General features: G+C 39.2%; 1 protein-coding gene across 2 annotated transcripts in view; it reads left to right on the forward strand.

The window, feature by feature from the left end:
• SGCD (sarcoglycan delta) overlaps positions 1 to 26991 on the forward strand; it is a 452437-nt gene that overhangs the window by 156478 nt on the left and 268968 nt on the right. The window contains exon 3 of one of the 2 annotated variants that reach the window (XM_087887533.1): positions 615 to 802. The exons of the other annotated variant lie outside the window; for it this stretch is intronic. The gene's annotated coding sequence lies outside the window, so the exon portion shown is untranslated. The remainder of the gene's footprint in view (positions 1 to 614; positions 803 to 26991) is intronic. 2 annotated transcript variants of the gene reach the window in all.

Below are 26991 nucleotides of genomic sequence, written 5' to 3' on the forward strand. Positions count from 1 at the left end.
ATCTTTGAGCATTTTAAGAAGTTTATATTTATGATTTCACAGCAATTACATATAGCCTAAGAGGAATTCTCTGTTCTTTGTAAATTATGTCCTCTTGCCTTCTATTTGCATTTGTATCTTTTGCACATGGGACTCTCTTTGTCTCAGAATGTCTCCAGTGCATTGTGCTTATCTATGCTTAATTGAAAAAAGTATCAGAAGAAACATCATACAAGGCATGAAATTGTAGGTGTATTGTTCTGTTTGTTTTAAATTTTAAACCTGTAATTTGAACAATACACATTTGTTTTGAACTTATTATTTGAAGGTTTAGTATTGATGTCATTTTATACTTGCCATTTTAAATTACAGTAAAATAGGATTCCGTTTCTGTACATTTTGTAATTGTTTCACAGGAAAAAAAAAGAAAATTTGAATAGTTCTGCACCTGAATTCTTGAATTCAAAGATTATCACATATAAAGATTGTCACATATGATGAATTATCAGAAGCTTTTTTTCTTCATGTGACATTTTATTCCATCAGATGCTTTCTTATGTTTTATTCTGAATCAACCAAACAAGTGACTCTAGAATTTCTCTCTTTCCCTCCCTCCCCTTCTATGACTCTTAAAGAATTAGAAGAAATTATAGTTCCTTTCAAGCAAAGCCACATGGGTGTATAAACACAGAAGATAGAGCTTCTGGCACTCAAGACTAATTTCTCATTGGCGGTTACCTGAGGAACATCATTTGTCTTCACTCCAATGTTGCTCTGAAAACAAAATCTGGATCAACAACTCTGAACCATCAGGCTTGCCAAGGTATACACTTATGCTTGGATTAACTCTTAAGCATTTGTTTATAGCTGTTATTAATTAATCATTTATATAGCAATATCTTAATGCACTGTACTTATATTAGATTATCTGTTGATTTGATTGGTATGCAACAGCTACAAGCATGCATTTGTAACCTGAAAAACAAATATCCAATGCTTTCTGAATATTTATAAGCAAGAAAGTCAGAACATAGCACAGTTACAGCTTGTTATCTTGATCTTATTTCCTTCTTGACCTTGAATGAAATATCCTGTTCTATTACATTACTGCTGTGTTTTAAATATGAGAGATTTTACTAGCTTTGCAATGGCATATCAAGTAAGACAGAACTTGACTGGACAAAAAGAGATAAGAAAAGAAGCACGCTATGTGTAATGGTTTTGGGGAACAGGAAATTACATTGCATAGGCAAGTTGCTTATTCTAACATTTGCACTGTAGGCCAGATCTACATCTTTGCTTTGGATCATATTATTTCTACAGAACAAATTAGTCATTTGTTATCTAAAACTAGCTGTGTTTTGCTGAATAATATAAATGAATTATTTACAAGACATGTGGTGCTACTATTGTAAATGTATAACCAAACCCTAGAAATACAGCATGTGACACAGAGAAGTAATTAAAACTCTTATAAGTATGTTTAAAACCCTCTGAAAAAATATGGGATCATTACGAAGAAATGTATTTCATCTCTCAGTTTTTAATTGCCTGAAGATTATGTTTGGAGAGGTCCCCATGGAGTGATCCAATAGTTTAAAGTGAATTGTGATGGCAGTGGTGTTGGCTCTAACACTTCTCCAAGTTTTCAAAAAGGAAAGGCTAAAAATGATGCCTCTTCCTTCCTGTTACCCAATTAAGCGGCACCATCTACCCAGTTTAGCTATTCTGAAAAGCCAGAGCCTCAGTAGCACTTTCGTCATATTGTAATCGTATTTGTGTGTTTTAGATTTTAATGATGGCCTTGCTGCTGCTACCTAACTCCTGTGGCATTTTTATATTTATTTGGTTTAATTTATGTTTTAACTTGAATTGGATTTCTTCTTCTTCTTCTGGTGTGCTTTGTTGTTAATTGCCTAGAAATATTTGACTATTGGGTGGTTTAAAATATAATAAATAAATGAGTACATCAGGAAGTATCAGACTGGGATGCTAAAAATAACACTCTACTAAAAGGCAGAGTACCTTCATGGTTGTGTCTTTGAAGTCCTTAGGAGCAAAGCTTAAATTATTATTATTATTATTATTATTATTATTATTATTATTATTATTATTATTATTTTATTTATTTTATTTCTATACCGCCCTTCTCCCGCAGGACTCAGGGCAGTGCACAGCCAAAATAAAACATTGTCTACAAAATTTAAAAAACAATTTAAAAACAATTAAATAATTTTGGCCCAAATAATTTAAAACAACCCAAATTAAAACCGAATCAATTAAAACTGAGAGGACGGGATCAAGCCAGCCCAGCTAGATGGAATAAGTGTGTTTTTAGGGCCTGACGAAAAGTCCGGAGGTCTGATATCGTGCGTAACTCAGGGGGTAGGTCGTTCCAGAGGGCTGGTGCCGCCACAGAGAAGGCTCTCCCCCTGGGGGTCGCCAGCTGCACTGTCTGGCCGACGGCACCCTGAGGAGGCCCTCTCTGTGTGAGCGAACCGGCCGGTGGGAGGCTATTGGCGGCAGAAGGCGGTCTCGCAAATACCCCGAGGCGGTCTCACAAAAATGAAGAAAAGTTTACTTTATATTATTTCTACATCATATTTACTATAAACTACAGCATACTTACAATTGATGTAATGCACTAGTGGGTTTCACTTACCTTCGCTACCGGTTCAGAACTGTGAGCGCGCGTGTGAGTGCTTCGGCTGCGCACAGCGCTTCTGAGCATGCACAGAACCTTCTGAGCATGCACAGAGCATCCATGATGACGTCCAGGCGGGTGGGCAGAGCCTCCCGCCACTGCTACCGGTTCGCCTGAATCGGGGCAAACTGGTAGAAACCCACCACTTATATATAATTATGTTATAATTATATAAATGAGACAAATCATTATGATGGCTTCCTTTTTTATTTAACAGACATCTGAGAGTAACAGACTGCTCTTCTCCCATAACTTGTGCATTAAAGTAGATTTCATTTTGTTTGTATTCTTTGGGGGGGGAACTTAAATAGGATTTTAAAAAATCTGTTACAAAATTCTTGTTAAACATTTTAAATTAAGTCATTTTGTATTCCCAATATTCAGCTGATGATGAAAACCTATCAGAAAGCTGCACTATTCTAACATGAGGAAATTCTACTTTTCATCAATGGAATATTGTCAATTTACTTACATTTATTCTTCCCACTTATGTTATTTAGGCTATGTAAAGCATAAAATTAGAAATCATAAAATATTAATTCACTGCATATTCATACCATATTACAAGAAAGGCTCCTGAGCAAACTAAGCAGCTGTGTGATAAGAGGAAAGGTGCTTTCATAAATTGGCAATTGGTTACAAAATAGCAAGCAGAGGAATAAAAGGGCAATTCTCATACTTAGGAGATATGCAAAGAGGGATTCCTCCAGAAATTGGTGCTTTTAAACTGTAATGTAAATATGAATTACAGTACATATGAAGTATGTAAATATGAAGTAGGCTTGATCAGTGAAGTGGCCAAGTTTACAGTTAGGAGTCAACTCAAGAAGGAGAATCTGAGTAATTCCAAGAAAATTACCGTATTTTTCAGTGTATAAGACGCACCGGAGTATAAGACGCACCTTAATTTTGGGGGAGGAAAACAAGGAAAAAAGAATTTTACCTCTGCCTACCAGTATTTAAGGTGGCACCACCCTCCTCCTCCTCCTGCAAGCAAAAGGTGCAGGGACTACTCGCTTTCCCCCAAAGAAACCCCTCGCATGCTCTGGGGGGGAGGGACAGAGCACAGCCTGAGGAACAAACCTCTTCGGGATGGTCTGGGGGGCGGGAATTTGCCCTGCAGCTTCAGGGAACAAGGCAGGTGCCACGATTTGCGGCTGGTCACCCCTCTGGCCATGCTGACTTCACTCCCCAGCAATGTGAGAAGCCGCTGCCGCCGTTGCCTAAGCCCTCTCTGCGCCCAGGAGCCAAGCCGAGCTGAATGGGAGCCCCTAAAGGGAAACGTTCCTCCTTTCCAGCCATTGCTGCCTGGATTCCCCAATGCAATTCTCAAGAGTCACGCTTCAGGTGGCGGCCAGTTCCCCTGCAATGTGCAGCGGGGAACTGGGAAGTGCTTTGGATTCGGGAAGGAGATTGTAGCGCTGCTGCCTGAAAGTGTTTTTCTGCACATTGCAGAGCCGCACGCCCCCGTCCTCCTTCTCAGCAGACTCAACATCTCTTTCCTCCTGGCCAGATCTGCCGCCTGAAACACAGTACACTTTTTTTTGTCTCTGCACATGTTTGGAATCGGGAAGGGGATCGCGGGAAGGGGATCACGGGTTTGGGCGGCAGACCCCTTTCTCTCAAACTTTACCTATACTTCAGTAAAATTTCACATAGCAATGATTGACCTGGAAACAGATTTTGGCATCACAAAATGATGAAAATGTCAAAAAAATGTGAAAATGGCAAAGTCCCACTTTTGAATCATTATGAAAAGAACTGAAGATTGAATTGCTCATGAAATAATGCCATTATAGTAATCTGTGATGAGACTCTGGCTGGAATGTTATACAGAGTTCTAATCACCTTTAAAAGGATGGAAGTTGGAAATGGTACAGAGAAGCCAATCAAAATTATTAAGAGCAGGAATAAGGAATGGCTACAACATTTAGCATTCTTTTGCTTGGAACAAATGAAAGTGCTTATCTGATTTAAGATTATAATCTACCAAGTTTATTTTGATTATAACTTGCAGTCCAGGTTTCATACATGCATAAGCAAATTCACCAAGCAGGGAGCATGCAAAGAAATAGTAGGAATAAGAAAAGCAAACCAAGTCAAATTCCAAGGAAAGGTGTTAGCAATCAAGATTTCTTTTTGATTTTGATTTTGATTTTGTGCCATTAGGTCATTGTTTACTCTTAGTGATCAAATAGATAATTTATCTCCATGATGATCTGTCCTTAAGTTGGTCTTTCACATCTTGCAATGGTGCACTTATCACCATTCTAAGTTAGAATTTCTAACTGAGTCCCTCTACCTTGCAGCTGGTCATCCTCTTCTTCTCTTTCCTTCCACCTTTTGCAGCACTAGGGCCCTCTCCAGTAAGTTAGAGCTTCACACAATGTGTCTGAAGTAATTCTAATTTAATTTAATTTAATATTTAAATTTATATACCACCCTTCTCCCGAAGGACTCAGGCCGGTGAACAGCCATAGGTAAAAAACATAGAATACAAAATTTAAAAACAATTTAAAAATATATTAAGCAATTTGGCCCGACAGTTAAAATCCCCCATTTAAAATTCAAATTAAAATTACACCATTGGAGAGTTAGGCCAGCCTGGCTTGATGAAATAAAAAAGTTTTGAGGGCCCGACGGAAAGTATGTAGATCCGGAATCATCCGTTTCTCTGGGGGGGAGCTCATTCCAGAGGGCAGGTGCTCCCACAGAGAAAGCTCTCCCCCTGGGGGCTGCCAGTCAACATTGATTGGCCGACGGCATCCAGAGGAGCCCCTCTCTGTGAGAGCGTACTGGCTGGTGGGAGGATCTTGGTGGCAGAAGGCGGTCTCGTAAGTATCCAAGTCCTAAGCCATGGAGCGCTCTAAAGGTGGTAACCAACACCTTGAATTGCACCTGGAGGACCACTGGGAGCCAGTGCAGCTCACGCAGGAGAGGTGTTACATGGGAGCTCCATGACGCACCCATAATCACCCCTGCGGCTGCATTCTGGACCAGTTGGAGCCTCCGGTGCTCTTCAAGGGGAGCCCCATGTAGAGAGCATTACAGTAATCCAGGCGGGAAGTGACGAGAGCATGAGTGACCGTGCGCAAGGAGTCCCGATCCAGAAAGGGATGCAACTGGTGAATCAGGCGAACCTGATAGAAAGCCCCCCTGGCCACAGCCGTCACATGTTCTTCTAAAGACAGCCGGGCATCCAGGAGGACACCCAAGTTGCGAGCCCTCTCTGTGGGGGCCAGCAACTCGCCCCCAATAGTCAGAGATGGCACCAACTGACTATATCGGGACGCTGGGAGCCACAGCCATTCGGTCTTGGATGGGTTGAGCTTGAGCCTGTTTCTCCCCATCCAGATCCGTACGGCCTTCAGACACCAGGACATCACATCAAGGGCATCATTGGGGTGGTCCGGAGTGGAGATGTACAGCTGAGTGTCATCAGCGTACTGATGGTACTTCACCCCAAAACCACGGATGATCTCACCCAGCAGCTTCACATAAATGTTGAACAGAAGGGGCGAGAGGACCGACCCCTGTGGCACCCCACATTCAAGGCGCCTCAGGGTCGACCTCTGGCCCCCCGTCAACACAAACTGTGATCGGTCAGAGAGGAAGGAGGAGAACCACCGTAACACGGTGCCCCCCACCCCTAACCCCTCCAACCGGCGCAGCATGATACCAATAGGACCAGGACAGAGGAACAACCCCTGTCCCGAGCCCTCCAGAGATCATCAACCAATGCGACCAATGCCGTTTCCGTGCTATGCCTAGGTCTGAAGCCCGACTGGAATGGATCGAGATAGACCTTTTCATCCAGGTACTGGGGGAACTGTCACGCCACCACACTCTCAACAACAAGTAAGATAATTTGGCCATGATAATTTGTACTGTGAGTGATAACTTTGGGTTGATTTGTTTTCAGATTAATTTGATTAGTTTTCTTGACTGTCTATGGCAGTGATGGCAAACCTTTTCGGCACTAAGTGCCCAAACCGGAACACTTATGCATGTGTATGCATGTGCGCACACTGGAGCAGCAAAAACCTGAAGACCAGCTGGCCAGTGCGCATGCGTGCACTGGCCAGTTGGTCTTCAGGTTTCCGGCACATGCATGCATACTGGCCAGTTACTCTTCACGTATGCCGGAGCACTGGAAAGCAGAAGACCATCTGGCCGGCGCACGCATGCCTGTATTTTGTCCATTTTGGGGGCTGTTTTCAGGCCGTTTTTTAGGCAGTTTTGAGGCCATTTTCCAGCATTCTGGCACCCGCAAAGACCATCTGGCCAGCACACACATGCGTGTCGTAAACCAGAAGATCAGCTGGCGATGGTGTGTGTGCCCACAGAGAGGGCTCTGCATGCCACCTTTGGCACGCGTGCCATAGGTTCACCATCACGGGTCTATTGTATTCTTAGGAGGCTTTTCCACAACGAAAGTTCAAATGCTCTTCCTATCCTGTTTCTTCAAAGTCCAACTTTGCCTTCCATAGAGCGTCATAGGGAATACTGTGACTAGCATCATTCTGATCTTTCCCAGCATGGACCTATCACAGCATTTGAATATCTTTCCCAAGGCCTTCATAGCTGCTCTACCAAGTACTAGTCTAACTGATGACTGATCATAAAAGGCAAAAGCTATCCACTACTTTCTTTGGCAGTCTCTTTTCACATTCTTTCTATTCATAAGCTGTTTTAAAAGATGAAAACATTAGCTATAGCTGTGATGGCGAACCTATGGCACGCATGCCTCAGGTGGCACACATAGCCATATTGGTGGGCACGCGAGCTCAGCTCCAACGCACATGTGCGCTGTGGCCAGCTGATTTTCGTGCCTTCTGGGCCCACCAGAAGTAGTGAAACAGGCTGTTTCCTGCCTCCGGAGGGCCTTGGGGGATGGTGGGAAAGCCCATTTTTTGCTGTCCCCAGGCTCCAGAGGCTTTCTAGGGGGTGCAAGGGTCGCACACCTATGCATGGGGGTGGGGCATATAGAATTATGGGTGTGGGTATGTGCGGGCAACCCCCTGCTCCTGGCACGCAATGGCAAAAAGGTTAGGCATCACTGAGCTATGGGATTGTCTATGGATTTTTTTAAAGAAAGCATTTTATTTCCATAATAAATAATCAATTTATAATAATCAATTTAATTTTTTTTTTTGAAATGGTGAGATCACATCAGTGATATTTTACCATGTTGGGAACTGATAGCAGTAGATTAGATTCCTCCTTTCATGAGTTTATTAGAGAGTTAACTTTTAGATTTGAAATACACTGTAATAAAACTAGTATGTTAATTGTTTCCTTATGGTTATGAAATAAAGTTTTTTTTTCTTTTACAAACCATGGCATATGGAATATCCTACATTGTAATATCCACTGAAATTTTCAAAGTTCACGTACCAAGGAACTTGAATAGTACTGCTTCCATCTGTAATGTTTCTAGAATGTCTTTGTCTTCCTTCCCATTGACCTCAGAATACTGCAAAAGAACAAGGAAAATATTAACCCGATCAGCGCTTTTGCCAATTGACTAATAGAAGTTTACAAAAATCATAATTCAATGTCCTTTTTCTGAGTTATGGCAGCTCTTGAATATTTTAACTTTAACGAGGAATTGCTGCTTCTCCCCCTCCAGATAAGAAATCAGTACCGGCTGTCTTTTTATCTGTTTTGCAAAACATTTTCACCTTTGATGCAAATAGCTTGGCTGTCAAAATTTCTTATTTCTGCATATGAATTCCTATGAAAACTGTGATGATAGTATAAAATTCTAATTTTTCAGCCAGGGTAGAACTTCATGTTTGTAGGGAGGCAGGAGTAATGACTCTCTTGAGTTCAAAATTGAGAGGCAAGGACAAGTCAAAGTTTGATATGGATTGATAGACAACTGATAGTAATGGGAAGAAGCATTAGTGACAGTGTAATAGCCTTATTCTTCTGATGACTGCTTGGATAATGAAATCAATCTGGCTTATTTAAGGCTAGATTCTATAAGGAAAGAACCATTGTAATGCTTATCAAGCTCCCAAATAGATGAAGTCATATTTACTAAAATAGATTTCTTCCAACTTTACTGATCTTATTACTCACAATAAAGTAACAGAGTTGGTGGGCTCTTAGAAACCATCTGGGTTACTCCCTGATACATAAAGGATCCATTAGAATAGCCCTGAATGATGACCATTCTGCTTTTTTTTTAAATTTGATTTATATGCCGCCCTTCCCCGGAGACTCAGGGCAGCTTACAATGCGTTAAGCAATAGCCTTCATACTTTTGTATATTTATACAAAGTCAGCTTATTGCCCCCACAAACTGGGTCCTCAATTTACCTACCTTAGAAAAGATGGAAGGCTGAGTCAACCTTGAGCCTGGGGAGATTCGAACTAGCAGTAATTGCAGGCAGCTGAATGATAATAATAGGCTATTAGTCTGCTGTGCCACCAGGCTTCTGCTTGAGGAACTGTTAAAGACCTGTTCAAATACTATGGAATGGTATTGCATATGTAATTACTTCACTGCTAAAAATATATGCATTTATTGTACAAGTAAAATGTTAAATTATGAAATTGGTATTTCATTTTTATTTCACAGTGTAGCGCAGTATTTCACATTTTCATAATATGTCAAATTATTTAGACTTGACTATTGAAATAATGGGTCTTAATTCTTTCTTTATCAAGTTGCAAATTCAGCAGATTTCATGCTTAATCTTGTCATCATTTCGTATTTGCAACGTACAGTATTCCAATCAACTTGTACTGATAAAGTTTTCACCCAATCCATCACTTTGTCACACAGTAAAGTATAATGTCTGATAATTAATATATCTATGCATAAAATGTTCTCAAAAAGATCAGCAAAATGGTTTTTGCTGAATACATTGTTGAAAATAAAAAAATCTAATCCTAATGTAAGCATAAAATATACCCATCAATAAATTATGTAATGATAATCAAGTAGTTGTTTGGTCACTATATTAAAAATCTTTCCTAGATACGTTTAATTGTAGAAGATAGCTTGCTGTACTGCAGTCTTGGTATTTCCCCAAGCAACTCTTGAAAGGTGTTCTAGAGGAGAATTTCATGCAATATAAAACCTTTATAAATCTGACAGCTAGAATGAAATCCATGTATACAGAGAACATTTCATATGAGATACATTAAATATAGAATGGTGTAAGTGGATGTTTGTAGAATGTATTATGATATAGCTGATTGGCTGATACAAAGGCAGCTAATTTTCTTGTATATTTTTAAATCAAAAATGATTACACAAAACTGATTCCCTTCTTCTATGAGTTATTTTGGCAAATATGCCACAAAGTCATTTTCTGGTGCTTCATTATTGGGGCCACTTTTAAAATTTATAAAAGCATAGGTTAGGTATTTCTGTTTTCGTGACTGTCAGGTCCTTTTAAACAAGAAAGTCTTTCCTAAAAGTTTAATTTCTGAAATTAAAATTTGAAAGAGAGGATTTTTTTTATTTGCCCCACAATAATCCCCAAAACTGGCAGCTCATGGCAAAACATAGTATTATTAAAATGTTTGACACAGTGTATTGGCTCTAAACTTAATTACATAAGTGAATGGCTGTATCCCTGGATGAACCTGCTGTTTTAAGGATAACAAAAATAATCATCAACCCATTACAGATCGTAGGTTCCTTGCAAACTGCCTAATTATCTATATCACCACTGTGGTGTTATTAAAGCACTAAATATTAGTGAGATATAAATGGCACTTTAATGAAGAAATGTACTTATCTGTTGGAAGACCCAGGAAGACAGTAAAAAACAAAAAAACAAAAAAACCCCACTATGAAGGTTTCTCAGTTGGACATTTCCTCCCATCCCAAAGGCCCATTACCACCAACTATTCTGTGGGAAGGATGCCACCTCACAGGGCAATTACCACAAACGTCTCCATGGGAAAGATTCCCTGAAGAGAAACTAGGAAAGCAAGTATAACTGCTGGAAAATCCCCCTTGGTTGGATATATTATTTCCATTTATGGGAATGGCAGATTCTTATCCCACCCTAGGCTGATATCTACTGTTATGTGACTAGTAGAAAGTTTCCATATAGTCTCCTTATTTATAATTTTTATATTGCTGCTAGGAGGTTTGTTATCTTGACAGGTGAGAGGTAAACAGTTGAAATAAATACATGTTGGCCTGAAGGCTTTCTAAATTTCATTGGTATGATTATGCATAGACATTTTATAGTGTAGCAGCAGTATTTATTACTGTCTTAGAACAATACAGACTGAAGACAAGACGTGACATAGCAAAGCAGATCTACCACCATTATATCTACATCTGCCATACAAAGTTCTGGGTTAAAACCAAAGGGTTGTTTGCTTCTATAAACAAAACAAAATTTGGCTACACTAAGAGCAGCAACTGAATGTGGATTCGCCAAAAGACCTAAAATAGATCAGTTCTAACCGTTATGTTATTCAGCAGCAGAAGTAATAATAGACAGCTCAAATGTTTTCATAAAATAAACCATTCAATTAAACTTGTATTAAAGTATTTGGCTTCCCTGTTCCACAAGGATAAGTCCAGACCTTTATAGGATAACATATTCACCTTCTAAAATAGTGATAGTGAAATTTAGTGAATTCATAAAAATATGCTGCCTATAAACCATGAAGTGGATAAGATATCTGGCTTGTTGTGAAAGATTAAAAAATCTACTGGGTTAAGTGACATCTGTTACTTTGGCCAAATCTAAGTGACTGTCACAAACTTATGGAAGAAAAAGTCATTGTTGCTTTGTTTAGCCTTTTCAAATGCCAGAGATAATAAGAGAGGTAAAAATCTATATGAAGCAGTGGTGGGTTGCTACCAGTTCGCCCCAGTTTGGGCAAACCAGTAGTAGTGGCAGCGGGAGACTCCATTCACCCACCCAGACGTCATTAAATATGCTCTGCGCATATCTGCGCGAACCAGTAGCAAAGGTAAGTGAAACCTACCACTGATATGAAGCCTCTTTTGATCATATATTTCTGTGCTAGTTGGAGTGGTCTTTATCAAGATGGGATGTGCTAAGAGTTTAAAGAAGTTCAGTTTGAGGCAGCAATAAAAGTCAATCCTGTTCAGACCTACTTCCAATTGTAATGCTACATTTAGAATATGTGAAATGAAAAAAGAAACAATGCAGAAATCCTGGAAATGGCTTTTTGTCTGAAAACTTCCAAAATCAATTTCTGATTACCTTTTTACAGGAATTCAAAGAAGGAAAAAATTTATGAGTACACTAAGATGGCGTAATAATGAATAAATTACTGAACTATTACAATTGCATTAATTTGGTGACTTACTGAACCTTCCAAATATTTTAATTGGCACTGGTGAGCCAGGAACCAGTTGATAGTTTGAGAGTGGTGTAAGATTTTGAACTATAATAGGGAAAAGTGCACCTTACAGCCATTGCTGTAAATCCAATCTTAGTCATGAAAAGTAACTAGCTGACTTTGGGCTGGTTATACTTTGTCTGCCCAACTTACCTCAAAAGTTGTCCTGATGAGAAATTGGAAAATGGAGTGCTTTATATGTTACCCTGAAATAATGGTAGTATATAAGTCTAATAAGCACTTATAATCCACATTTTGGTTTTAAATGGAAAAGATACTTGAATTAATGCCAGTTCATAGCCTGCTTTGCAAGTAAAATAATCAGGAGCAAGAATAAATTTTGCCCAATCATGGAAGAATGATTTAATTCCGACAATATGTGATTAGGAACTTAAACTTGCAGCAATGTCAAAATTAAAGGATATATTCATAACTGAAGTTTATATATTGCTTTTTTGCACTTTTAATATTTTATTGTACACAACCTAGAGTCTACCTGTGGGGGAAATGGTTTGTTCTTAAATATGAAAAATAAATAATAACCAAATTTAAACAAGAATGTTTCTCACACCAAACATATATTATACAGTACAACAAATGTAAACATCTACAGTCTGTCTTTTAAATAGTCTAAATGTTTATAAACTTTGTAAATTAGCAGATGCGCAAAAATTAAAATCCCAATCTTCTCTTTCTTTTTTCCTCTTTTTTTCTTTCTTTATTTTCTGTATTTTTAATTTTGTTAAATTTGCTTTGTGGTAAAATTTGCATTGTTTATCTACTATTTTTCATTCATCAATATGTACAAAAACATTAAGAAGCAAAGAGAGGAGACTTTAACATGCTTAAGATCTACAGTCAGCAATATTCTAATATACTGTGGAATTGTCTCAATGATAATGATTCATCAGGACATTTTTCCTGGATTGTTTTTTCTACAGCAGCTAAATCTGGTCCACTTTCAAACTTGATCTCTGTTTTTGGAGTGGGGAAATCAACTTTTTGATGGATGCTAAGTAATGAAAAGGAATATTGGAAAAATATATTTTAAAAAACATTTCCAGTTTTACAATTTAATCACACTTGGTACTCTTCTCAAAGAATCTTAAAATGGAAAAAAAAGGCAGAAAATAGTTTCCAAAGTAATAATCAATTACAGCATCCTATGAGGAAAGATTAAAACATTCTATAGCTTGGACAAATATATAAAATTATACAGGATGTGAAGAAATTGACTGATTCTTTGCCCCTCTCACAAAATCCAAACAAATTGAATAATGGGAATTTGGGACAGGTGAAATGAAATTGTTACACGCAGTGCATTATTCTGGAGCTTATTTATTTATTTATTTATTTATTTATTTATTTATTTATTCATTCATTCATTTATTTATTTATTTATTTATTTATTTATTTATTTATTTATTTATTTATTTATTTATTTATTTATTTATTGGTTCGATTTTTATGCCACCCTTTTCCGGAGACTCAGGGCGGTTTACAATGTGTTAAGCAATAGCCTTCATACTTTTGTATATACCTGCTTAGTAGGCCTTTCGCCCCCCCCACAAGCGGTGTTCTTTTTTTATACAAAGTCAGTTTATTGCCCCCACAAACTGGGTCCTCATTTTACCTACCTCGAAAGGATGGAAGGCTGAGTCAACCTTGAGCCTGGTGAGATTTGAACTTGCAGTAATTGCAGGCAGCTGGTGTTACTTAACAGTGCTTTAGTCTGCTGCGCTACCAAGGCTCTTATCAGTAAAGTAATTATCTTACCTAGATTTAAAAAGGATTTCAATCTTGGCAAATCAGGTTATTGATGATTGCTACTACAAATCATAAAAGTTACATATTACCTGAGGTATGGATGATTGTTTTCCTTTGAGAATTAGCTGCCAGGCAGCTTAAGTGGGAAGGCAATACTGTGCATGAACTTCTCAAAGTCATCTGATTGGTTACTGTACCAATAAAAGGCTGAACACAGAATGATTTATTTCATAATCAGATGCAATTGAACAAGTGTGTCCAATCATACTTGGCCAATAAAGAATTCTATTCTATTCCGTTCTGTTCCGTTCCGTTCCGTTCCATTCCATTCTATTCTATTCTATTCTATTCTATTCTATTCTATTCTATTCTATTCTAACAAAGTCTTTAATGTGAAATATAAAGGTTGCTTACTTGTTTTTGTGGGGGGTGGAGGGGGTTACTTGGATTTCTTAGGGATGTGATGTCTCCATAAATATATAGCAGTTCTAATTAGATGAGTAAGATTCAGGTGCATAGTAAGCAATTGTAATCCTTTAGGCTGACATATCTAAGATAGTGAGTGAAGTACGGCTTTGATATGAATATAAGGCGAAACAAACAAATGCATCAGATTTCAAGTTAATCTCAGGCTGTTACAGCTGCTTAACTTTTTGGCTCACACTTTCAAAATATATAAGAACAATGTTCATGTAAACAAACCGAAGCAAATCTGTCAGCGCTCATAAAAATTGCAGAATCTATTTTTGTAAGTTTGAGATGACAATTATATCAGACTCTTGAGTTCCATTAAACCCAGTGATGATGAAGCTGTGAGTCAAAGTTGTTCTGCAATTTTAGGCAGATAATCTAGAAGTGTTTGTTTAGTTTTGGGCTCAACAAAAAAAAATCTATTAAGTCTAATTGTACCTATTAGCTAAACTGTTCACTATGTTCTGTATCATCTAGAGAAAAATGTCCATATGTTATCAGTCTCTCTCTCTCTCTCTCTCTCTCTCTCTCTCTCTCTCTCTCTCTCTCTCTCTCTCTCTCTCTCTCTATATATATATATATATATATATATATATATGTATATATATGTATGTATATATATGTATGTATATATATATATGTATATATATATATGTATATATATAAATTTGATTTATATGCTGCCCTTCTCTGGAGACTCAGGGTGGCTTACAATGCGCTAAGCAATAGCCTTCATCCTTTTGTATATTTATACAAAGTCAGTTTATTGCCCCCACAACTGGATCCTCAATTTACCTACCTTAGAAAGGATGGAAGGCTGAGTCAACCTTGAGCCTGGCGAGATTCGAACCTGCAGTAATTGCAGGCAGCTGGTCTTAATAACAGGGTGCTTTAGACCACTGTACTACCAAGACTCTAATATTAATTTATTCAAACATTGAAAGTATTTCAGTGATCTTTCTCAACATTACAAATCATGAATTATGAACCTAAGTATAAATGTTTAAGACAGTGATGACTCAGAATTGGAAGTTATCATGTTAGTATACCATACAGAACCATGCAAATTAATGTAGAAGCTGTCTGGACTAAATTTTAAAAATGATTGTCAAAACATTTTGAAAAGATTTTATGGAACATCAGTTCTTTTGAGATATCTAGCACTATAATTAATACCTTTATAATTAGGAGTTTAGTAAAAGCTAATTTGGGCTTAAAATGTTTGTGCACTCTGATTCTTTTTCTAAAACTTTTTGGATGGTACAATATCTAACTGTACCATTCCTTATCATGAGCCAGGGGAACATGAAATAGTCAATATGCAGTAGTTTGAGAAGTGGTACCTCAGTGTACTATTGTGTACACTTTATTTAAGCCACAGACAATACTTTTAATAAAATTTTCATAGCATTAACCAAGACCTTGATGATTAGAAATGAAATCCTTTGGGATAAAGGACATATCATGTTAGCAATATCATTTTTTATAATTGTATCTTTACTAAATATTTGAAAATATTGTATAATTTTGTTTTGCAAACTATTGTTTCTAAAAATATGGAAAACTTGAGTTCTAACAGATGACTTATACATATCTAAAATGATTTATGTATGCAGTTTTTATCCTTCTTTGCTTGCATCTCGAATGAGTCACTTTGGATTCTGTATGAGATTTAAATATAGCAATGAAAAATAGTATATCTCTGTCTAGTAGAGTTATACTGCAGTGTATTTTTCATTTATTAACCATCATACATAGTAAAAAGTTAGAATATTAATATATTGTTAAAAGCAACACTCAAAACTGAACCAGATTTTTAAATAAAATCTAAGGTAACCTAATTGTCAAATGCATGATATTTGCATTAGCACCAGCATCAAAAAGCTACATTGCTACCTGTCTAACATTGCACATTCCATTTAATTCCTTAGATCTGTTTGTCACCTAAAGTACAAAATCCTTTTAGAAGCTTAATGTTTCTATCCTCAGCTACTTCTAAAGAAGTACAGGTGGTCTTCGACTTACGACCACAATTGAGCCCAAAATTTCTGTAGTTAAGTGAGACATTTGTTAAGTGAGTTTTGCCCTGTTTATGACCTTTCTTGCCTCAGTTGTTAAGTGAACTAGTACAATTGATAAGTTAGTAACCTGGTTGTTAAGCGAATCTGGCTTCCCCATTGACTTTGCTTGTCAGAAGGTGGCAAAAGATGATCACATGATCTTGGGACACAGCAACGGTCATAAATATGAACCAGTTGCCAATCATCTGAATGTTGATCATGTGATTATAGAATGCTGAAAAGGTCATAATTGTGAAAAATGGTCATAAGTCACTTTTTTTAGTGCCGTTGTAACTTTGGACAGTCACTAAATGAACTGTTGTAAGTGGAGGACAACCTGTAAAAGTTCCATAAAGTAATCAGCCTTTTCTAATTGGTAAATAGGTGTGATGCCATACTATTTAACATTTGTTTGCCTCTAGTGTCATAAGGAGAGACTTAAAAGCATAGTTGGCTCTTTCTTCTCCTAATCACTTACATTTTCTAAATCTTCTTTGGAGGCTTTCTCCAATCTTGATGCAAATTCTGGAACATCACAAGATGTAATGGTTTGTGGGAATGAGCTTTGGAGATAGAAAGACGGGCTGCAGTCTAGACCACAGAGAAGGAAAGGGGATATGGCAAACCTCTCAGAAACATTTCTTAGATGGTAAAGGCAAGGGAAAGAGAAATTTGCAAAATATGTACCCTTAAAATAAAGATAGAGCTAGTACTCTTGGCTGTGTTACTTGCCTGGATTACCTCACAAGGCTGCCTTGACAGGCTGTACTAGAAATTGAAAACTCCTTCCATTTCTGCTGAGTGAAGATATTCAGTGAATTCCACTATATTACCAATAAATAGATGCAATTACACAGAACTCTCATAGTTTACTGCGGAATGTTGACTAGATATTGTGAGGATAAAAATTGATCACTTTAGTTATAAAGTCATAGGTTTGACAGGTCAGTGTCTATGGTTCTGTTCAGGTTCTTTTGGATAAGTTATTTGCTTGACCTTTGATCTTCCTGGCTTATTACATTTAAGAAGACATAGATATTCATTTGGATTCAGATTATAAATTGTTTCTTCCATGTAGGAGTACTTCTACCTCATTGCAAAGGTCATGGTCCAACAGCAGGGGTCCCGAATTCCTAGTCCACAGCATGCCAGAAACAGGCTGTGCAAACAAGTGAAGCCCCATCCGCGGGATGCAGGCAGCATGCAAAATCACACCCTCTCCCATCCATGGAAAAACCTCTCTCCATGGTGCCAAAAAGATTGGGGACCACTGCTCTACAGGTTCCTTTATCCTATGTGACTTAATGGGGCATCAACTCATTTAGTACAAATCCCATAGTAAAATAATAATCCTAGGCTCTTCAGTCATTATGTTATCAGAATTCTGCTCAGGTACAACACCCTCCCCATTACTGTAATGCCATCATGATAGCAATACATTTAACTTGGGCATCTGCAGCAAGAAAGTCTCTTCCAAAAATTGGCATTGCACAATGATGTTTCTCTAAGGCTGATATCATTGAGCGACATTGGTGGGGTCCAGACAAAATAAAGTCCTGACCAATTGAGTTTTCTATCTAATGTAATGGCTGGATGGTACTTATTACAGGAGACTTCTGGATGTGTGTGTCATCTCTAGAGGGTATAGAATGTGCTCAGTTAGTATGGAAGGGAATAATAGATGCTGATGTGTGTTCTCTCTCTTTTTCTCTCATCAATAATAAACATGATTAACAGCACCATTAGTTGTAATGATTTCTTTATCCAGACTGTTTTTATCCACTCTGCCATCAATCTTTGAAACTCAACAAATTGTTTATAATAATGCTTTTGTGTTAAAAAAGAAGAACTAATAGCTGCTTTGCCTCATCCTGGAGATGATGCTTCTTGTAAAAAAAAATATATCTTCTGCTGAAATCTCACCGTAAATATTAGTCCACAGAACACATTTTATCTAAACATTGCATACAATGTGCTTAGAAGGTAAGGATAGAGTCCCCTTATGGGGTTATACATATTTAATATATAGTAGTTCCATTAAGCATGCTGATCTTTGTAAACACACACAGTGTGCTCTTAATATTTGTTGCCAACTTTTAATTACATATTGACCGAAAGGCTGCTGACTGTCAGGTTTCCTATGAGCACTGCACTTTGTGAATCTGCAGCTAGACAAAATGGCTGCATGTATAGTATCTCATATCCTTTCCAAAGTCCTTATCTTTGGCTTGTGCCAATTGAGCAATAGAATACATCTGTTCTGAGAAAATGCTAAAGCAGAATAATTTTCAGAAAACTTTCTTCAATAGTCCTGGCTGATTTCTGGTACATAGTTCAAAAGACGATATCCTATTTTACCATATCTGAACAGCGTTACTATGGAAAGGGAGCTAATACAATTTAGGGTTGCAGTTAAACCATCATGAAGTTTTTGGTCTGCATGAGTACAATTGCAGACACATAAACATCTATAAATGTAAATATTCAAATTCTACATAGGATATAAAAATTGTGACTTGAGAAGTGGGTACAATTTTAGTGCTATAGATAAAAGTTTTAAAGCCAAAAGGTTTGACATAAAAAACAATATTCTATATGATCTCTTCTTTAATCTTAATTTTTTTTTTCATTTTGGTCCACATATCTCTCCATGTACTTATACTATACTATTATAGATATTACTTAGATGGTACTTACTGTCATATTAAATATATTGTCCAACAATTATTACATCTTAAAATTTTCAGTATTTTTGTTGAGCCCGACATCAGCTCGACACGTTTGTCAGCGGGAGAGGCATCTAAGGCCAGCTGGCAAATCCACAGAAAGGCAGTGGGGATTGTTGTTAGAAATTTGGGTTAGGAGTTGTGACGGGTTTGATGGGTTCTGGTGGTGGTGGTTGCTAATACTTGCACATAGGCTGTGGGTCAGGGTTGCCTCTACAAAAACCGTCATCTGCAACACCGTCTGCAACTCTCAAAATGCGGAAGTACTATCGGCTCAGAAAGGAGGAAATGAGGAGCAGCTGTGAAAGATAAATGTATGTGGGTGGGGCATGGGCACGGTCAGCGCGCTGCTTTAAAAAGCGCTAAAGAAACCTAACATTCAGCGCTGACTTTGTTACATCCATACTTGGCTTTCCCTTGATACCCGACCATTACGGATTAAAGATTGTTTGGCTAAACTCTGTTTTTCCGTTTGGTGATTCATCTGAAGGGGCGTCCAGCTGCGGAGTAGAAGAGCCGAGAATTTTAATATACAATATAAGATATAACACTTTTATTTATTTATTAAATTTATATACTGCCCTTCTCACTGATCAGGTGACTCTAAAAGCAACACTTTTATCCAAATACTGAAGCACATTTTCGTAAATTAGTCTTGAACATTTTTGTATTAGGAGTCCATATTACCAGTTCTATTCTCCAATATATCCTGCATCTAGTCTACTACCTCCATTGTCTTTGTGTGAATGATTTCACAGATTTTTAAATCTTTTCCTTCACTTTCTTAAATTTCTGTTTTTGGATTTCATGCTTTATCTCTGATATGACAGCAGTCTCCTCATGATCAAGCACTTTGCTAATATCTTTTTGCTCCCTTCTTCACCTTTGTATTATCTGTTTTGAATGGTATGTAAATGTGTTTATCTCCAGGTTATCTATTGATAGCTGATTTATCAGGCTTCCAGGAATTCTCTAATGTTTTTGGACTTTGACTTAGTCTAGGATGATCATGGTTTCCTAGTTGAAACTATAGTTAAGTCTGTCCATATGTTGTAAAATTAAAGAGTTTTCATCATGTCTTGTGACTGCTAGTTGGTACTTATGGATGTATTCTGCTAGTCTTCTCTCTGGTTGTCCTATATTGTGGCTGTTGCAGTCCTTACGCTATATGTTGTAGATGGCTCCTGCTTTTTCTTCTACTGGATTCTTTTATTTATTAGAAATGGTCTGCAAGGCTTTAATTAGTTTGTGTGTTACAGTGCTACAGTAATGCCATGTTGTTGAATTAGTCTGTTGGTTTCTGAAATATTTTTCATAGGATAATGTTATCTTTTTCATAGTTTGAGTTAATTGTGCTATAGTGGATTGAATGATCAGGCACATTTTTAATAAAGTTCTATGACTATTCATTTTGTTGGAAGATATTGAAAGGTCTGCTTCCTTTTTCTGGTCTTTTGGGTTGCTACAGTGCATTTGAATAATGTTCTTACAAAGCTCCTTTTGTGGGAGGTTGGGTTGTTAGTTTGGTAATGGTTAGTGTGGGTTGTTTTTTTGATAGATTTGTGTTTATAATTTGCTGTCATTTCCTCTGCTGATGAGGATATTCAGAAAGGATAGTGTATTGTTGTTTTCTTCTTGCCTTGAGAATTTCATTCCTTTGAAGATATTATTGTTGTTTCATACAACTTCTCTAGTTCTTCCTTTTTTTTTCTTTTTTCTCTCTCTTCTGTTGCTACATTTGAAGAACAAGAGCTTGTTTAATACCAAATAAGTGAACTAAAAATATACGGTAGACAATTGAAATAAATGCACAGCTAGTTTGGGTGAGATCTCAGAAAAAGAAAAAGTAATTCAAATGATGTAGTTTATTTATTGTTCTCAAGGAAGGAAGGAAGGAAGGAAGGAAGGAAGGGTGGAAGGAAGGAAGGAAGGAAGGAAGGAAGGAAGGAAGGAAGGAAGGAAGGAAGGAAGGAAGGAAAGAAGGAAGGAAAGATCCTGACACTGTCTGTCAGATTCACATAAGGAAACTCAATGGGGAAGCCAGCATTTAAAAGTAGTTCGTGCCAATGATTTTTTTGCCCACCCATGGTGATTCTGTTCCTCTATTTGGATAAGGAAATATCATTGAAACAATGACTATCTTTGAAACTATGAAATGATGATCCAATGGCTCCTGGGTTGTCTAGTCCAGTGGTCCCCAACCTTTTTATCGCTGCGGCCCGCTGAGCGCGCGCAGGGGTGGGGGCGCGGCCCAGGAGCTTTTGCGCACGGCCCATTGCGCACGGCCCAGGAGCTTTTGCGCATGGCCCAGGAGCCTTTGCGCTGCAGCGTTCATGTCCCCCGGCCGCTGCGTGGCCCGGTGCCAGGTACTCCACGGCCCGGCACCGGTCCGCAGACCGGGGGTTGGGGACCACTGGTCTAGTCCATACTATGAAAAGACTGTTTAGTTTCTATAAAACTAAAATATTAAGACTTTATGTAGAGAGAAACCTACATTTTGGATGAGGTACAAATTCATATACTATATTGTTGTCTAAAAGTTAGTTCCAAATTAAATTAAAATCTGTGCCAGATTTACTTTTAATATAATACATTATTCAAGACAGTGACATTTATGCCCGGAAATACCCTGTTTCTCCAAAATAAGACATCCCCTGATAATAAGCCCAATCAGGCTTTTACGCGCATGGCAATAAGGCCAAGCGCTTATTTCAGGGTTCAAAAAAATATAAAACAGGGTCTTATTTTTGGGGAAACATGGTAGTTAGCTATTCTTCCGTAGAGTGATAGAATCCATCATTAGTATTATAACTAGCCTATGGAAAGCAACAGTTATAAGTATTACCAAATGTATCTCTATTCAGTTTTTCTTAGGTAACTTTAATGCTTGCTTGGAAGTATTTGGGATTCATGTGGTTGTTGGACACAGATTCCTTCCCACCCTTTCCTTCTCTCTAACATCATGATATTGACAATGGAAGAGAGAGTTTCATTTAAAATAAGATGAAAACAGTTTATTGCTCATGTCTATTTGTGAGTGATTTGGAAATCTTTCTTAGATACTTGCATTTCCATCTCATTTCATTGATCTAGTTAGTATTAATACAAGATCAGTGGTGAAATCTAAAATTTGTTACTACCGGTTCTGTGGGCGTGGCTTAGTGGGGGAGATGTAATTTGACTGGGTGGGCGTGGCCAATTTTTTTTTTTACTTTTAAAACCGGTGAAGAGGTTGTAAAAAAAATGCTTTCAAAAGGCTCTGACAATCCCAGCTGAGTTGCCTGATCAGCAGAGACTTTTTTTCTTTTAAATGATCAGGCAACTCAGCTTGGATCGTCAGAGGCATTTAAAAAAAAAGGGGGGGTTTTTCTTTTAAAAGCCTTTGATGATCCCAGCTGAGCCGCACGATCATCAGAGGCTTTTTTTTTTTTTTTACTTTTAAAAGCATTTTTTCGGCCGAAGAGGTTGTAGAAAAAAAAAATGCTTTTAAAAGTAAAAAAAAAAAGCCTCTGATGATTGTGCGGCTCAGCGGGGCATGGGGGGGCAGGGATTTTTGCTACCAGTTCTCTGAACCACCCACCTCCATCGCTACCGGATCAAGCGATCCAGTCTGGTAGAGTTCACCCCTGATACAAGATGTATTATCCCCCTAAACAAAAAAGACTAAACAATTTGTGAGCTATTATTTTTATCAGCACTGTAAAAAATGAATAATTACTGAGAGCATTAAAAGAAAAGTAGAATTGAAACTACCAGTCAAGCTGTCATTTGGAATCAATCTATTGGCTTCATGGAAGCTGTTGGAAGATGTTTTGGCTGTTTATCAGAAGCTTGCCATGAGCTACAGAGAGATTCTAAAAATATTACCTCTTATACACTGCCAATATTCAGGTGGCAATTACAAAATTTATTACAAATTTAAAGGGGTTTTGTTCTGAGAATTTGAGAAACAAGTCTAGCAATGCATCAAGCCAACTTAAGAAGAAAGAAGAACAAAAGTTGGTGTCCTTATTCAGTTATTACCTGATTCCCAATATTCCCAATATCTGAACTGCCATCCAAGAAGAATATTTGAAATTAATTGAAATCTCTATAGGATACAAATGGGGTGGATCATGCAAGAGAAAAATGAAGACATCAGTAGTTGACTTCTGTAATTAGGTAAAATTTTATTTGAATAATGGATTTGATTCAGCAATTTGATTTTATTCAATTAGACAATTCATATAGATTGGGAAAATTTGATGTAGACACTTGTTATAAAATTATATTGATTCCATATAGATTTTAAGATTAATTCAGAAAAATATTTTTGCATGTATGCAAAAGTATCCCAATCATTTCAGAGCCATCTGATTAGATTTGATTATTCAATCTGATTTTCTGATTTGGGTTTTTTTTCTCTCCAATATGAAAGTCTGTTTTTCCTGTTTTACCACTGAAAAATTTACTGTATTCTCCTTGATGATGTCTTATCTGAATATAAGCCTGAAATTAATGATCCTGATGCAGTTGGACTATATTACAAAGGATGGTAGCCATATTTTATTCTTACTACCTACAATCTCTTTATTTTTCTAATTGATTGTGAGGTTTGGTATGGTAATCACATAGAGGTTTTTTTTTTCCTGATGAATTTCATTTATACTGTTGAACAAATGTAATACATAAAAGTTTGCTTTTTCTCACCTGTCCATTCTCTGATTATATATTTCTCTGACTTTCAAAGTTCGTTCTAAGCTAGTTTATGGCAATCTACCATGAAGTGGTTCGGGAATAACGAGAGGCACAACCAAGCAAGTGACAACAGCTCTTTAATTTACAGTGAGACTTCAGCAAAAACTCAGAGGCTGCAGTCCTCCTTATATACAATCCTGGAGGGACTGTCAGCCAATCAGAAACGTAGGCAGGTTTGAAACTCCCGCTCAAAAGTATCAATACATAACACCCCTCCCTTCCCAGAAGGCACTGACATTCAAAAATTTACATAAGTACACACAAAATCTCGCAGGTGCCCAGGGCGAGTTCTCGTCCTAGTTGACCTGCGCAGTTCAGTGTTTGGTGGGGCGTCGAGCTGGTCGGAGGGACTTTCTGTCTCTCCCGGCTCCGCCAATGGAACCTCCTGGATTTTGTCCAGGGCGTGGTTATCCCCGGTTGGGAGTGGCGACTCGCTGGGGCGGCGCTGGAACCAGGGCTTGTCAGCTAAGTATTCTCGCGAACCCGGGCTTGAGTTAGCTGTTTTGGGAAAGTTGTTATAGTTAGGCTCTGATATATCTAAATTTATGTTTGCTTTGCCGACTACCCTTTTTCTTAGCTGGTCTATGTGGCGCTTCCAGAGTCTGTCTACCCCTACGTCTACCGTATAGGATTTCGGGCCCGTTATGCCTACTATGGTTCCTGCAACCCATAGGGGTCCGCTGGCATAGTTACGAGCGAACACCGGGGACCCAACCTGAAACTGTCTTAGGCCGGAGGTCTCTCCCTTGAAGTTTTCGTGCGAATAGTTGGGATGAAGCCTATCTAACACACATCGGAGCTTCCTGTCATGAGGAGCTCTGCTGGGCTTCTCCCTGTGGCTGTGCATGGTGTGGCATGCTGGACAGCTAAGAATTGATCTATCCTGGCCTGCCAGTCCCCGTTGTCTAGTCTGGATAGGGCCTCTTTGGCCGTTCTTACAAAACGTTCGGCCAATCCGTTAGAAGCCAGGTGAAATGGGGCCGATAGGGCATGGCGGATGCCCAGTCCGGCCAAGTATCCCTCGAACAGGGTTGCTGTGAACTGAGGGCCGTTGTCAGATACTAGGGTATCCGGTAGGCCATGTGTGGCGAACAGCTTGTGAAGGGCCTTAATAACAGCCTCAGCTGTGGTAGAGGGCATTAAAATGATTTCGAGCCATTTCGAAAAGGCATCTACTACAATTAAAAACGTTTGCCCGTGGAAGGGGCCAGCAAAATCAATATGGATCCTCCCCCATGGCCCTTTTGGTTTCTCCCACTCTCGGATGGGCGCTACCGGGGGATCGGGGCGAGACTCCTGGCAGGGTCTGCACTTCCCCACCCACTCAGAGATAACTTGGTCCATGTTGGGCCACCAAACGTAACTTCGGGCTAAACTTTTCATTCTGACAATGCCCGGATGCCCTTCGTGCAACAATTCCAAGACCCTCGTTCGCAGTTTTGTTGGCACTACCACCCGATCACCCCACAATAAACAACCCCCTTGCGTAAACAGTTCGTTCCGTTTGTTTACAAAACCTTGATAGTCCCCCCCGTCCACCTTGACCGTCCACCCTTTCAGCACCCACCCCATCACAGTGCGAATGATTGGGTCCCTGGCTGAGGCTTTAGCCACTTCGGCAGAGGAAATAGGTCCCAAAGTTAATGTGTCCAGTAGAAGGACGGAGGCCTCAGGTGTTGGATTGGTCAGTAAGTCAGGTAGGGGACAGCGGCTGAGGGCATCCGCGTGACCCAGGGTCCATCCAGGTCGATGTACAAGTTGGTACGAATAGGCCGAAAGAAAAATAGCCCATCTAGTCAAACGTGGGGACAGGGCAGCGGGGGTGGGCCTGTCGCCTGCCAAAAGTCCTAGCAAGGGCCGGTGATCAGTCACAAGTTCGAATTTCCGGCCAAAGAGATATTCGTGGAACTTTTTAACCCCCGCAATTGCAGCCAGAGCCTCTCTGTCCAATTGGCTATAGTTTCGCTCTGACAGGGTGCGAGAGTAAAACGCAATGGGCGCCTCTAGGCCGTTCGGAAGTCTATGGCCCAGGACGGCACCAACTCCTACGGGGGAGGCGTCACAAACCAATACAAGCGGTAGCGCTGCGTTGTATTGGATTAGGAAACTGTCTTCTGATAGAAGTCTCTTAACTGCCTCAAAAGCGGCTGCTTGTGGTTTCCCCCAGACCCATGGTACATTCTTCCCCAATAGTTTGTGAAGGGGATCTGCAACGGTAGCTTTGTCTTTCAGGAACATTGAGTAAAAATTGAGCAGTCCAAGGAAGGCTTGGAGCTCAGCTTTGGTCTTGGGGGCAGGTGCGCTCTTAATTGCTCTCACCTTGCTTTCGGTAGGGTGGATGCCTGTGCCGTCCACCCTGTACCCCAAAAATTCAACGGAGGGGACAGCGATCATACATTTGTTTTTCTTTAACCTTAGTCCCGCTTCCCTAAATCTAGAAAGGACGTTCCTTACTCTGTCCCCTAACTGACGTTCGTCCTGAGCGCTGACTAGAACGTCATCAAAATAGGGCACCACTCCGGGAAGCCCTTGCAGAAGGCGCTCCATGGTGCTTTGAAACAGGCCGGGTCCGACGCTCACCCCAAACTGGAGCCTGGTGCATTTGAATGCACCCCTATGAGTAACAATCGTTTGTGCCTCTGCCGTGGCATCATCAACTGGTAATTGTTGATAGGCCTGAGCCAGGTCTAATTTGGCAAAAATTTTTCCGGGCCCCAGGGAGTGTAGTAGATGATGCACGATCGGCACCGGATAGGCGCTCGGCTGCAAAGCCTTGTTGATCGTGCACTTGTAGTCAGCACAGATTCTAATTGAGCCGTCAGACTTTACTGGGGTCACTATAGGGGTTTCCCACTTTGCATGGTCAACGGGAACCAACACCCCTTGTTTAATCAGTTTGTCCAGTTCCACATCGATCTTTGGTTTCAATGCGAAAGGCACCCGTCTGGCCTTGAGTCTTATTTGGGCTATGTTGGGGTCTAAATTAAGGGAGATAGGGGTCCCCACATACTTGCCCAACGTGTCCCCGAAAACGTCCTGGAACTCGGTCAGGAGACTGTCTTTTAACGATGACTTGAGCATCTGGTGGACGCCGGTGAAGCCCATGCCCAGGGCTCGGAACCACCCCATGCCGAGAAGGCTGGGAAGCTGCTTCGTGACAATGGTCAGTGGCAGGTCTCTTTCGTAGTCTCCG

Source organism: Pantherophis guttatus, chromosome 2, assembly GCF_059756535.1.
Source record: "Pantherophis guttatus breed Tessera chromosome 2, ASM5975653v1, whole genome shotgun sequence".
In the NCBI taxonomy this organism is placed as follows: domain Eukaryota; kingdom Metazoa; phylum Chordata; class Lepidosauria; order Squamata; family Colubridae; genus Pantherophis; species Pantherophis guttatus.